This window comes from Callithrix jacchus, chromosome X (assembly GCF_049354715.1).
Source record: "Callithrix jacchus isolate 240 chromosome X, calJac240_pri, whole genome shotgun sequence".
Lineage (NCBI taxonomy): Eukaryota > Metazoa > Chordata > Mammalia > Primates > Cebidae > Callithrix > Callithrix jacchus.
In genome coordinates, this window is record NC_133524.1 from 43,205,863 (window position 1) to 43,220,515 (window position 14,653).

At 37.4% G+C, this 14,653-nt stretch overlaps 1 non-coding gene across 1 annotated transcript; it reads left to right on the forward strand.

The window, feature by feature from the left end:
* The first annotated feature begins 5,552 nt into the window (after window positions 1-5,552).
* LOC118150757 (U6 spliceosomal RNA) lies at window positions 5,553-5,657 on the forward strand. The gene has a single exon (XR_004738905.1). It is a non-coding gene; the product is annotated as a U6 spliceosomal RNA (small nuclear RNA).
* Window positions 5,658-14,653: the final 8,996 nt, after the last annotated feature.

The window sequence follows — 14,653 nt, forward strand, 5'->3', positions numbered from 1 at the left end:
GAAAATGTCTGCTGCTTTTCCTGCAGAAATCCTTCCTAGGGGACATTAAGGTCCCCAAACAATGGTTTCTGAAGATGATGCTGATTCTGAATCTGGTAATTTTTCCAGGAACCACCTCGACATGAAACATAACTCTGAGACTTTTACTGTAGTAAAAAATTTAAAGCAAATTAAAACACAAGGAATGCAATGTATAGATCAATGCAATAAATCTCTAATTGCTATATTTAATATTTTCAATTTTTGAAGGGGTTTGGTTCACTGCCAAAATAATCTGAAACACTAGAATCCCATTAGTCATTAAGGACCAATTAAGTGGGAAGTTGTCAATTTGTAAGCTAATTTTGGACTTATAAGAGAAAAAATAAACTGAATTATTTTAAGGGACCACAAGCATCTCTCATACTTCTAAGTATAATTATGCCACAACCACTATAGATGATGCTGCCCAAGATGCAACTTTAAGACTAAACAAAACCTTTTAAGCCCTAAGGAAAATATTTATGAAGAGTCTAAAAGAAAAATAACGCTAATTTATAAGGTAGATTGGGAAATGAGAGTCAAAGGAATATGATATTCCAACTTTATGTTATGGTTAGAGTATCCCTGAAGCTCACAAGAAAAAAAAATCATGAAATTAGAAAGCTAGTCCTAACGAATTGAAAAATGCAGTAATTATGTTGGTTGTGGTTAAGGGTACAGGTAATTCATATTGAGTAACGAACAAACTGTATTTTCCTTCCTGAAATCTCACAAAAAAGCAATTTCAGTAAGATGAAAAACACCAAATTGAAAAAATGGTGATTTGGCTTTCTTCATCACCTCATGGACCAAATCAAAGAGACTGCAGAACTCACTGCCCCAATTGTGAAAAAATAAACTGCCCAAGAGAAACGAGTTCTCTCAAAGAAAATTTAGGAACAAACTAAAATTGGCGTATATTTTTCTTAATTCTTTTTCATTTGAGGACAAATAGCCTATATTGCTCTGATTAAAAAAACCAGAGAATTCAGGAGTCATGAATAAACTACTGTGATGATAGAAGGTAACATTATTAGAAGGTTTGATAGAATCAGAGTGGGTCATTGAAGATGGTAGACCTGGGATAAGATTCTTGAAAGTCTGTGTTGTGTGTGTCCTTTAGTTCCTGATAGAAGAACATGCAGTATGCTTCATGGTGGGAAGGCCTATAGCTTTACTAACTCTTGATGGCTGCCTTGTGTTAGCAAATAATTAATAGTCATTACTATAAGATGTGACATTCTTATTAAGAATTTCAGAAGTTAGAGGCTTTCCATAAGCCTCAAAGGGAGAAAAACTTAGCACTGGGTGGTGAAAAGTCTGGTCCTTTTTGGAAGACATACTGTGTTCAAGAAATTATAAATGCTGCTTCCCATGAACTTAAATTGATCCATTTGTAAGCTGAGGCATGTGTTAATAGAGGCCACCCAAAGGCTTGGTTGTGGAGGAGCAGGCCTATACTGCTTGTTCAAGATTGTGGAGCCAACCCCTGCAGTTCCGCCTTGCCTGCTCTGCTATCTCTCTAACAGCCCCAGTGGAGGGGCTGAGCTGTGTGGTATGGTAGTTCTGGGTTCCTTGGGACCACATAGGAACCTAAAGCAAGTTAAAGAGAGCCTCTCCTGAGCCCTGTTTTTTTTAGGGACCAAGCAGAGTATGTCCCATGGAGTTCTGAGTGTTGTTTGGGCTTCTAATTTATTTAAATAATCTGTTTACACAGGACGTTCCCTTAAATAACTAACATCCAGCTAATAAGAATCCTTGCTTATAGAAATGGCACCTAGCTCACCTTGTTCCACCTGTTTTAGGCTCTCTTTCTCCAGTAAAAAATCTTGAAACTTATTTTTGGAAAATTTGAAGTTTAATTTTGGAGTGTTTGTGGGCTCACAGATAAAGAAGGAAGGAAGCTGGAAAAGAGGATATATTCTAAGGTAGGAATGGGGAGTACTTCTCTCTTACCATCTTTCTCTTCTGCTGCTCATTTTTACTTTTCTTGTCCAACTTTGGTTGAAATTGATGGATAAACATTTGGGGAGCACAGATAGTGCTTATTTTGAACTCAAACGTCTCTGGACTCTAGTTATATAAATGTGACTCCTATACCAGACCTCTACTTGGACAAATCAAAGGCACCTCAAACTCAACACTTCCAGTGCAAAACTTATACTTTATTTCTCCCTCACCACCCACTCTTACTGCTCTTCCTACTGAACTTTCATACAGCAACCAAAGTCAGCCTTTAAATATGTAAATCATTGATTTCTTTGAACAGTGTTTTCTAATTCTGATTGTAGAGCTCTTTTAGCTTCCTAGTTAACTATATTCTTAGGTATTTTATTCTTTTTGTGGGAATTGTGAATGGGATTGCATTCCTGGTTTGGCTCTCAGCTTTACTGTTGTTAGTGTATAGGAATAGAAGTGATTTTTGTACATTGATTTTCTATCCTAAGACTGTGCTAAAGTTATTTATCAGCTGAAGGAGCTTTTTGGACAAGACTATAGGGTTTTCTAGATATAGCGTCATGTCATCTGCAAACAGGGATAATTTGACTTCCTCTCTTCCTATTTGAATATTCTTTATTTCTTTCTCTTGCCTGAATGCTCTGGCCAGGACTTCCAATACTATGTTGAATAGGAGTGGTGAGAGAGGGCATCCTTGTCTTGTCCTGGTTTTCAAGGGGAATGCTTCCAACTTTTTTCATTCAGTATGATGTTGGCTGTGGGTTTGTCACAGATGGCTCTCATTATGTTGGTATTCCCTCAATACCTAGTTTATTGAGAGTTTTTAACATGAAGGTTGTTGAATTTTATTGAAAGCCTTTTCTGCACATACCATTCAACCCAGCAATATCCTTACTGGGTATATACCCAAAGGAATAGAAATTGTTTTGTCATAACAACACATGCACCAGTATGTTTATTGCAGCACTATTCACAATAGCAAAGACATGGAATCAGCCTAAATGCCTATCAATGGTACAACGAATAAAGAAGACGTGGTACATATATACCATGGAATACTATGTAGCCACAAAAAAGAACAAGATTGTGTCCTTTGCAGGAACATGGATGGAGCTGGAGGCCATTATCCTTAGCAAACTAACACAGAAACAGAAAACCAAGTACCGGATGTTCTCACTTAGAAGTGGGAGGTAAATGATGAGAGCACATGGACATATTGAGGGGAACAACACACTCTGCAGCCTACCTGAGGTGAGGGTTAGGAGGAGGGAGGGAACCAGGAAAAATAACTGATGCATACTAGGCCTAATACCTGGGTGATAGAATAATCTGTAAAAGAAACCCCCTTGACACAAGTTTATCTATGTAATAAACCTGCACATTACCCCAAACTTAAAATACAAGTTCAAAAATAAAATCAAATGAGGGAAAAAAATATATGTGAATCAGAGCATATCTTTGGTCTGCCTAAAACCCTTGGATGGCTTTCAATGGCTCTAAGAATAAAGATTCAAATCTATTTAAAAAACTGGCTAGCCATGTGCAGAATGCTGAAACTGGACCCCTTCCTGACACCTTACACTAGAATTAACTCCAGATGGATTAAAGATTTAAGCATAAGACCTAACACCATAAAAACCCTAGAAGAAAGCCTAGGCAAAACCATTCAGGGCATAGGCATAGGCAAGGACTTCATGACTAAAACACCAAAAGCAATGGCAGCAAAAGCCAAAACAGACAAATGGCATCTAATTAAACTTAAGAGTTTCTGCACAGCAAAAGAAACAATCATTAGAGTGAACCGGCAACCAGCAAAATGGGAACAAATTTTTGCAATCTACCCATCTGACAAAGGGCTAATATCCAGAATCTACAAAGAACTAAAGCAGAGGTTTGCAAGAAAAAAACCATTCAGAAGTGGGCAAAGGATATGAGGAGACACTTTTCAAAAGAAGACATTTATGAGACCAACAAACATTGAAAAAATACTCATCATTACTGGTCATTAGAGAAATGCAAATCAAAACCACATTGAGATACCATCTCACACCAGTCAGAATGGTGATCATTAAAAAATCTGGAGACAACAGTTGCTGGAGAGGATGTGGAGAAATAGAAACACTTTTATACTGATAGTGGGAATATAAATTAGTTCAACCATTGTGGAAGACAGTGTGGAGATTCCTCAAGGATCTAGAAATAGAAATTCCATTTGACCCAGCAATCTCATTACTGGGTATATACCCAAAGGATTATAAATCATTCTACTATAAAGACACATACAACCACATGTTTATTGCAGCACTGTTCACAATAGCAAAGACCTGGAACCAACCCAAATGGCCATCGAAGACAGACTGGACAAGGAAAATGTGGCACATATGCACCATGGAATACTATGCAGCCATAAAAAAATCAATGAGTTCGTGTCCTTTGTCAGGACATGGATGAATCTGGAAACCATCATTCTCAGCAAACTGACACAATAACAGGAAACCAAACACTTCATGTTCTCACTCATAGGTGGGTGTTCAACAATGAGAATACATGGGTACAGGGAGGGGAACACCACATACTGGGGTATTTTGGGGAGTGGGGGTCTGGGAAGGGACAGCAGGGGGCAGGGAGGTTGGGGAGGAATAACACTTGGAGAAATGCCTGATGTAGGTGATGGGGGGATGGAGACAGCAAACAACCATGGCATATGTGTACCTATGCAACAATCCTGCAAGATCTGCACATGTACCCCAGAACTGAAGTACAATAAAAAAAAAGGTAAAAAAAAATCTCTTGGCCAGGTGTGGTGGCTCACACTTTTAATCATCCCAGCATTTTGGGAGGCTGAGGTGGGTGGATCACTTGAGGTTAGGAGTTTGAGGCCAGCCTGGCCAACATGGTGAAACCCTGTCTCTACTAAAAATACAAAAATTAGCTGGACATGGTGGCATGGGCCTATAATCCCAGCTACTTGGGAGGCTGAGGCAGGAGAATTGCTTGAACCTGGGAGGCAGAGGTTACAGTGAGCTGAGACCATGCCACTGCACTCTTAGCACTGTGGCTCATGGGCAATTCTGTCCAAATTTTTACCAGTAAGCCTATTGGAAAGTGTAACAATCTGTAATCTCCCTTTCAAGAATGTCTTGAGATCGAGAAGTCTAACACCCATAGTGTAACTAGTCCTGAAATCAACCAGATTCAGGTCCTTACGTGGATAGTCTAGCCCCACAGGAGGCTTTCTCAAGAATAAAAATATAATTTTTACATTTTCAGTTATACTTGCTATCTGAAAGAGTAACTACAGAATATAAATTTGATCAAGGAATGTTAGGGAAGAAATAATATTTAAAAATGAGAAATCCCCAAGTAGTAGAGTCATACATGGTGTTATTGACTTCAGTAATCTTACGTCCCATCTTTTTTCTGCCTCTCTGTTGGACTATATATAAAATTCTCTATAAAATAATTAATTAAAAAGCTGACACCCCCATTCAAGGGGCATTATGTACAAATTTTAGGAATGTATGTGCTACATCTCTAATATTGGTGGTTGTTAGATTACTACTTATGAGTTTGTGCTCACTTTGGCAGCACATATGTGCAAAATTGGAATGAAAAAGAGATTAGCATGGTCCCTGTGCAAGGATGACATGCAAATTCATGAAGCATTCCATATTTTATAAAAATTAGTAAAATAGGCCATTGGCTAGATTAAGACGAAAAGAGAGAAGATTCAAATAAACACAATCAGAAATAATAAGGGGGAATATTATCACTGACCCCACAGAAATACAAACAACAATCAGAGAGTATTATAATCACCTCTATGCAAATAAACTAGAAAATTTAGAAGAAGTGGATAAATTCTGGACACATACACCCTCTCAAGACTGAACCAGGAAGAAACTGAATCCCTGAGTAGTTCAATAATGAGGTCTGAAATTAAGGCCATAATAAATAGCCTGCTGTGATGGTTAATCGTGTCAACTTAATTGGATTGAAGGATACAAAGCATTGATCCTGGGTGTGTCTGTGAGGGTGTTGCCAAAAAACGATTAATATTTGAGTCAGTGGACTGAGAAGGGCAAACCCACCCTCAATCTAGGTGGGTACAATCTAATCAGCTGCCAGCACAGCTAGAATATAAGCAGGCAGAAAGATGTGAAAAGAGAGACTGGCCTAGCCTTCCAACCTACATCTTTTTTCTTGTGCTAGATGCTTCCGTCCCTTGAACACTGGACTCCAAGTTCTTCAGTTTTGAAACTCAGACTGGCTCTCCTTGCTCCTAAGCCTGTAGATGGCTTATTGTGGGACGTTGTAATCATATGAGTTAATACTTAATAAACTCCTATATATGTGTACATATATATGAGACAGAACTAATGGAATATATTTATGTGTGCATATATATATATATTCTAGAGGTACAGAACTAATGGAATATTTATATATTGAAATAATTTCTTCTTTCAAGTCTTATCTATAATAATATATTTATATATTCCATTAGTTCTATCCCTCTAGAGAAACCTAATATGCCTACCAACCAAGAGAAGCCCAGGACCAGACAGATTCACAGCTAAATTTCACCAGATTTACAAAGAAGAGCTGATAACATTCCTACTGAAACTATTCCAACAAATTGAAAAGGAGGGACTCCTCCCTGACTCATTCCATGATGCCAGAATCACCCTGATACCAAAACCTGGCAGAGACACAACAGAAAAGAAATCTTCAGGCCAATATCCTTCAGGCTAATATCCTCGATGAACATCAATGCAAAAATCCCCCCACAAAATACTGGGAAACTGAATCCAGCAGAATATCAAAAAGCGTATACACCATGATCAAGTAGGCTTCACTCCCAGAAGGCAAGGTTGGCTCAACATACACAAATCAATAAATGTGATTCATCAAAGAAGTAGAACTAAAGACAAAACCGTATGATTATCTCAATAGATGTAGAAACGGCTTTCAATAAAATTCAACATTCCTTCATGTTAAAAACTCTCAATAAACTAGGCATTAAATGAACATATCTCAAAATGATAACAGCTACATATGACAAACCCACAACCAATATCATACTAAATGGGCAAAAGCTGGAAGCATTCCCTTTGAAACCTGGCACAAGACATGCATGCTCTCTGTCTCCTATTCAATGTAGTATTGAAATTTAGGGCAATCAGGCAAGAGAAAGAAATAAAGAGCATTCAAATAGGAAGAGAGGAAGTTAAACTATTTTTATTTGCAGATGACATAATCCTATATATAGAAAAACCCATTGTATCAGCCCAAAAACTTCTTAAGCTGAACAACAACTTCAACAAGTCTCAGAATACAAAATTATTGTACAAAAACTGCTAGCATTCCTATACAGCAACAACAGGCAAGCAGACAGTCAAATCAGGAATGCATTTCCTTTCAAAATTGAGATAAAAAAATAAAATACCTAGGAATACAGCTAACAAGGTAGGTGAAAGATCTCTACAAGGTGAACTATAAACCACTGCTCAAAGAAATCATAGATGGCACAAGGAAATGGACATTTTATATTCATGGATAGAAAGAATCAATGTCTGTAAAATGACCATACCGTACTGCCCAAAGCAATTTATAGATTCAATGCTATTTTCATTGAATACAATTGACATTCTTCACAGAACTAGAGAAAATAATTTTATAATTCATATGGAACTAAAGAAGAGCCTGAATAACCAAGGCAATCCTAAGCAAAAAGAACAAAGCTGGAGGTGTCACGCTACCTGACTTCAAACCATACTGCATGGCTACAGTAACCAAAGCAGCATGGTACTGGTACAAAAACAGACACATAGACCAATGGAACAGAATACGAAGCCCAGAAATAAGACCACATTTCTACAACCATCTGATCTTCAACATACCTGACAAAAGTAAGCAATGGGGAAAGGCTTCCCTATTCAATAAATGGTTCTAAGATAACTGGCTAGCCACATGCAGAAAATTGAAACTGGACCTTTTCCTTACACCATGCACAAAAATAAACTAAATATGGACTTAAATGTAAAACCCAAATGTATAAAAACTCTGGAAGACAATCTAGGCAAGACCATTCTGAATATAGAGATGGACAAAAATTTCAAGACAAAGATGCCAAAAGCAGTTGCAACAAAAGCAAAAATTAACAGATGGGATCCAATTAAACAGCTTCTGCACAGCAAAATAAGCTATCAACAAATTGAACAGACTACACAGAATGGGAGAAAATTTTTGCAAACTATGCATCTGACAAAGGCCTAATATTCAGTATCTAATAAGAAACTTAAACAAATTTACATGAAAAAATAATCAGCCCCATTAAAAAGTGAGCAAAGGATGTAAACACTTTTCAGGAGAAGACATACATGTGGCCAAAAAACATATAAAAAGAAGCTCAACATCACTGATTGTTAGATACATGCAAATCAAAACCATAGCAAGATATCATCTCTCATCAGTCAGAATGGCTATTGTTAAAGAGTCAAAAAAATAACAGATGCTGGCAAAATTGTGCAGAAAAAGGAACACTTATACACTACTGGTGGGAGTGTAAAGTAGTTCAACCATTGTGGAAAACAATGTGGTGATTCCTCAAAGGCCTATAGACAGAAATACCATTCAACTCAGCAATTCCATTACTGAGTATATAGCCAAAGGTATGTAAGTCATTCTATTATAAGGACACATGAACATGGATGTTAATTGCAGCATTATTCAAAGTAGCAAAGACGTAGAATCAACGTAAAAGCCATCAGTGGTAAACTGGATAAAGAAAATGTGTATATATACACCATGGAATACTATACAGCCATAAACAATAATGAGCTCATGTCCTTTGCAGGGATATGGATAGAGCTGATGGTTACTCTCCTTAGAAATCTAATGCAGGAAAGGAAAACCAAGTACTGCATGTTTTCACTTATAAGGGAGCTAAATGATGAGAACACATGAACACATAGAGAGGAACAATGCACGCTGGGGCCTATCAGAGGGTGCAAGGTGGGAGAAGGGAGAGAATTGGGAAAAATAACTAGTGGACACTCAGGTTAATACCTGGGTGATGAAATTGTCTGTATAACAAACCCCCATGACACACATTTACCTAAGTAACAAATTTGCATACCTTGCACATGTACCCCGAACTTAAAAGTTTCAAAAAGATTGTTACTTATGAGTTTAATGCCATGCGTATAGTAAGTTCTAAGCAAAAAACTCAATATCGAACACTTAGTTCTTTGTACTTGGCAAAGCATTTGCTCCTGCATTGACTCATTGATCCCCATAATAATCCTATAAGGTAAATGTTATTAACTCCAACTTTACAAATTAGGAAGTAGATTTTCATATTGTTAGTGGGCTCAAGGATGGTGTGGGGTTGATGGTTGATATGTGGAACCTTCAATAAGAAGCAATGAGAGGCTGGCAAACTGAACTAGCTGCAGTGTATGGCCTCCACAAGAAACCTGAGCAGGTTGATCTCAGGGGCTGACAGAAAGATCAAGTTTGGGCTTTAGGCAATATCCAGAATCAAGGGAGAGACTGCTCCAGCAGATAAATCACAGTAGTGAAGAAGGACCCTGAGCTATTCTGTAATATTCAGCAGAGAAACCCCAGGTAGGAGCTCAGAGTCATGGACTGGTTCAACACAGTAAGCAAGGAAATGTCCATCAGTGCTGTCAATTCTAGGTTCCACCCATGGGAATGCTGAGGTTCCTGTTATGTATCCTGCCTCTGTCCCACTGACTGGCCCTGTGGGTGGGTACTTTCAGTAGTAGGGACATGGATAATGAGAGCAAGAGGGATTAGGCAGGACTGAACCCGAGGGAGCAATTCTTTGCCTTTTTACTTCATAACCTATGCAATTTCTACTGTACCTCACTGGCTGCCATGTATATGGGCAGAAAATTAAGAAGAGGCAAAGAGATAAAACTCAAGTGGTGTATAGAAAGATGGGTATACTAACTAGAATTAATGTTAACTTGTGAAAGAAAAGGAAAGATGGGTGTAATCATTAATGGCTTTACAGTGCAAATTATTTTTTAACTTATTCTTAAAGGCAACAGATTACGTAGCCTGACATTTGTTGTAACTCTTAATACAGTTAAATGATAACATTAATTGTACTGAATGAAGACCAGTTATCTATTTTATCATGTTCTCCAAGGAAGTCACTTTGGCCAACTTTCTTCCAATCTTCTCCTCTAAGTACCTATTCTTAATTCCAAAGACTGAGTGAAGCAAGTGATCCTGCCTTCCAATTTTTCATGGATATAAAAACTTTTTAGAGTTGCATTGTTCAGTATGGTAGCCACTAGATACATGTGGCTATTGAGTGCTTGAAATATGTCTATTCTTAAATGCAATGTGCCATTAGTGTAAAATTTGCACTGGGTTTAAAGACTTGAGGTGAAAAAATGTAAAATCTCAATAAGTTTTATATTGATTGGATTTTGAGATAACTGTTTTGGATATATTGGATTAAATAAAATATTATTAAAACGAATCTCACTTTTTTCCTTAATTTTTAAAATGTGGCTACAATAAAATTTTAAATCATGTATGTGGCTCACATTATATTTCTATTGGACAGTGCTTTTTTTTAAGAGAGAAGTGCCGGATTCTTAAAGGGTTGCTCTCTTTTAGCCTTTGCCAAGTGATTCTCTCCCCTCCAGGCCAGTTTTAACAAGTCAAATAATAAAGATTTCATAATTGGAAGGAAGACTGCAAGTCATTTAGAAATTATGTGATGAAGCTGCAATGGGATCATAACTGCTGCATGACAATTTGCTTTTCTGAACCTTTCTTATTCCAAATGAAATAGTCATTGCTCTGTTCTCTCCTCTAGCTAATTTACATCTTATTTTCTCTTTGTCAGAAGTGTCATTTCCTGTGATTGATGGAACCGTCTTTGCTAAGTGCAAACAACAAGGCCACCACGTTATTCAAACTGGATTCACACCAGTGAGAATGGCAATTGTTAAAAAGTCAAGAAACAATAGATGCTAGCAAAGCTGTGGAGAAATGGGAACACTTTTACACTGTTGGTGGGAATGTAAATTACTTCAATCATTGTGGAAGACAGCATGACAATTCCTCAAGAATCTAAAACCAGAAATACCATTTGACCCAGCAATCCTATTACTGGGTATATACCCAAAGGAATATAAACCATTCTACTATAAATACACATGCACATGTATGTTTATTGCAGCACTATTTACAATAGCAAACATTTTTATTTCTTTCTTTAATCTATACACATTTATTTCTTATTCTTGTCTTATTGTGCTACCTAGGGCTACCAGTACATGTAGAATAGGAGTGGTGAAAGATGTTCTTTCCTTGTTCCCGTGTAAGAAAGCATCCATACCTTAAGTCTAGTCTTAACTATAATGGTAGCTATGGATTTGTTGTAGATGTTCTTTATTGAGTTGAGAAATTTCACCTGTGTTTCCAGTTGGCCAAGCATCTTAATCACACATGTATTAGATTTGTCAAATGCTTTTTCTGCATCTATTGACATGATTATATTTTTTTCTTTAGCCTGCTGATGTGATTGGTGTTGATTAATTTTCAAATGTTGAACCAGCCCTACATAACTGGAAAAAACCTCACTTGATTGTGGTATATAGTTTTTTAAATACATTGTTGGGTTCAGTTTTCTAATATTTTCTTGAGGAGTTTTGTGTCTATGTTCATGAGAGACACTGGTCTGTAGTTCTTCTTTCTTGTGATGTCTTTATTTGATTTTGGTATTAATGTGATGCTGGACTTAAAGAATGTTTTGGGAAGTATTCTCTCTGCTATTTTCTAGAAGAGATTATAGAGAATTGGTATCATTTCTTCCCTAAATATTTGGTAGATTTTACCAGTGGAACTATCCGAGCCTGCTGCTTTCTTTCAGAAGGTTCTTAATTGTTGATCCCATTTCTTTAATAGGATTATTTTTGAATATTTCGTCTAAGTAATCAAGTATGTGGGCAAAGAGTTGTCATAGTATTCCTTTATTGTGCTTTTAAGGTCCATGTGAAATCAGTAATAATGTCTCAGCTTTCCTTCCTGATATTAGCAATTTATGTCTTCACTCTTGCCCCCTAACCTTGGTTAACCTGGCTAGAGGTTTATCAATTTCATCAACGTTCTCAGAGAACCAGCTTTTGGTTTTGTTGATATTCTCTGTTAATTTCCTGTTTTTAATTTCATTGATTTCTGTTCTAATTTTTTTCTATTTGCTTTAGTCGTACATTGTTGTTCATTCTTTTTTAAATTTGTATTTTTTAAATTTATTTTACTTTAGGTTCCAGGTTACATATGCAGAACGTGCAGGTTTGTTACATAGGTATATGTGTGTCATGGTCGTTTGCTGTACCTACTGACTCGTCCTCTAAGTTCTCTCACCTTCCCTCCCCTCTCCCTCCACCACACAACAGACCCTGGTGTGTATTGTTCCCCTCCCTGTGTCAATGTGTACTCATTGTTCAAGTCCCACTTATGAGTGAGCACATGCAGTGTTTGGTTTTCTGTTCCTGTGTTAGTTTGCTGAGGATGATGGCTACCAAATTTATCCACGTCCCTGCAAAGAACATGATCTAATTCTTTTTTATGACAGTGTAGCATTCTATGGTGTATATGTACAACATTTTCTTTATCCAGTTTGTCATTGATGGGCATTTGAGTTGGTTCCATGACTTCACTTTTGTAAATAGTGCTGCAATAAACATACATGTGCATGTGTATTTATAGTAGAATGGTTTATATTCCTTTGGGTATATACCCAATAATAGGATTGCTGGGTCAAATGGCATTTCTGGTTTTAGATCCTTGAGGAATTGTCATGCTGTCTTCCACAATGATTGAAGTAATTTACATTCCCACCAACAGTGTAAAAGTGTTCCCATTTCTCCACAGTTTCGCTAGCATCTATTGTTTCTTGGCTTTTTAGTAAATGCCATTAGATGGTATCTCATTGTGGTTTTGATTTGCATTTCTCTAATGATCAGTGATGTTGAGCTTTTAAAAATATGTTTGTTGGCTATGTAAATACCTTCTTTTGAGAAGTGTCTGTTCATATCTTGTTTTTTTAAAAAATTATACTTAAAAAATTAAAAACCAATTATACATGTATTTTTGGATACATGTGCAGAACATGCAGGTTTGTTACATAGGTATACACATGCCATGGTGGTTTGCTGCACCCATAAATTCGTCATCTACATTAGGTATTTCTCCTAATGCTATCTCTCTCTTAGCCCCCACTCCCCGACAGGCCCCAGTGTATGATGTTCCCCTCCCTGTGTCCATGTGTTCTCATTGTTCAACTCCCACTTATGAATGAGAACATGAGGTGTTTGGTTTTCTGTTCCTGTGTTACTTTGCTGAGAAATGATGGTTTCCAGCTTCATCCATGTCCCTGGAAATGACATAAACTCATCCTTTTTATGGCTGCATAGTATTCCATGGTATATGTGTGCCACATTTTCCTTGTCCAGTCTATCATCGATGGCCATTTGGGTTGGTTCCAGGTCTTTGCTATTGTGAACAGTGCTGCAATAAACATGTGGCTGTATGTGTCTTTATAGTAGAATGATTTATGATCCTTCGGGTATATACCCAGTAATGGGGCTGCTGGGTCAAATGGTATTTCTGGTTCTAGATCCTTGAGGAATTGCCGCACTCTCTTTCACAATGGTTGAACTAATTTACACTCCCACCAACAGTGTAAAAGCATTTCTATTTCTTTGTATTCTCTCCAGCATATATTGTTTTCTGACTTTTTAATGATTCCCATTCTAACTGGCATGAGATAGTATCTCTTTGTGGTTCTGTGTTGCATTTCTCCAATGACCAGTGATGATGAGCTTTTTTTTTTTTTTTTTTTTTTTTTTGAGATGGAGTTTCGCTCTTGTTACCCCAGGCTGTAGTGCAATGGTGCGATCTCGGCTCACCGCAACCTCTGCCTCCTGGGTTCAGGCAATTCTCCTGCCTCAGCCTCCTGAGTAGCTGGGATCACAGGCATGTGCCACCATGCCCAGCTAATTTTTTGTATTTTTAGTAGAGATGGGGTTTCACCATGTTGACCAGGATGGTCTTGATCTGACCTCGTGATCCACCTGCCTCGGCCTCCCAAAGTGCTGGGATTACAGGTGTGAGCCACCGTGCCCAGCTAGTGATGAGCTTTTTATCATATGTTTGTTGGCCACATAAATGTCTTCTTTTGAGAAGTGTCTGTTTACATCCTTTGCCCACTTTTTGATGGGGTTGTTTCTTTGTTTTCTTGTAACATTAAGTTCTTTGTAGATTCTGGATATTAGCCCTTTGTCAGATGAATAAATTGCAAAAATTTTATCCCACTCTGTAGGTTGCCTGTTCACTCTGATGATAGTTTCTTTTGCTGTGCAGAAGCTCTTTAGTTTAATTAGATCCTATTTCTCAATTTTGGCTTTTATTGCCATTGCTTTTGGTGTTTTAGTAATGAGGTCTTTGCCCATGCCTATGTCCTGAATGCTATTGCCTAGGTTTTCTTCTAGGATTTTTATGGTTAGATCTTATGTTTAAGTCTTTAATCTATCTTGAATTAATTTTTGTGCGAGGTGTAAGGAAGGGGTCCAGTTTCAGTTATCTGCATATGGCTAGCCAGTTTTCCCAATACTGTTTA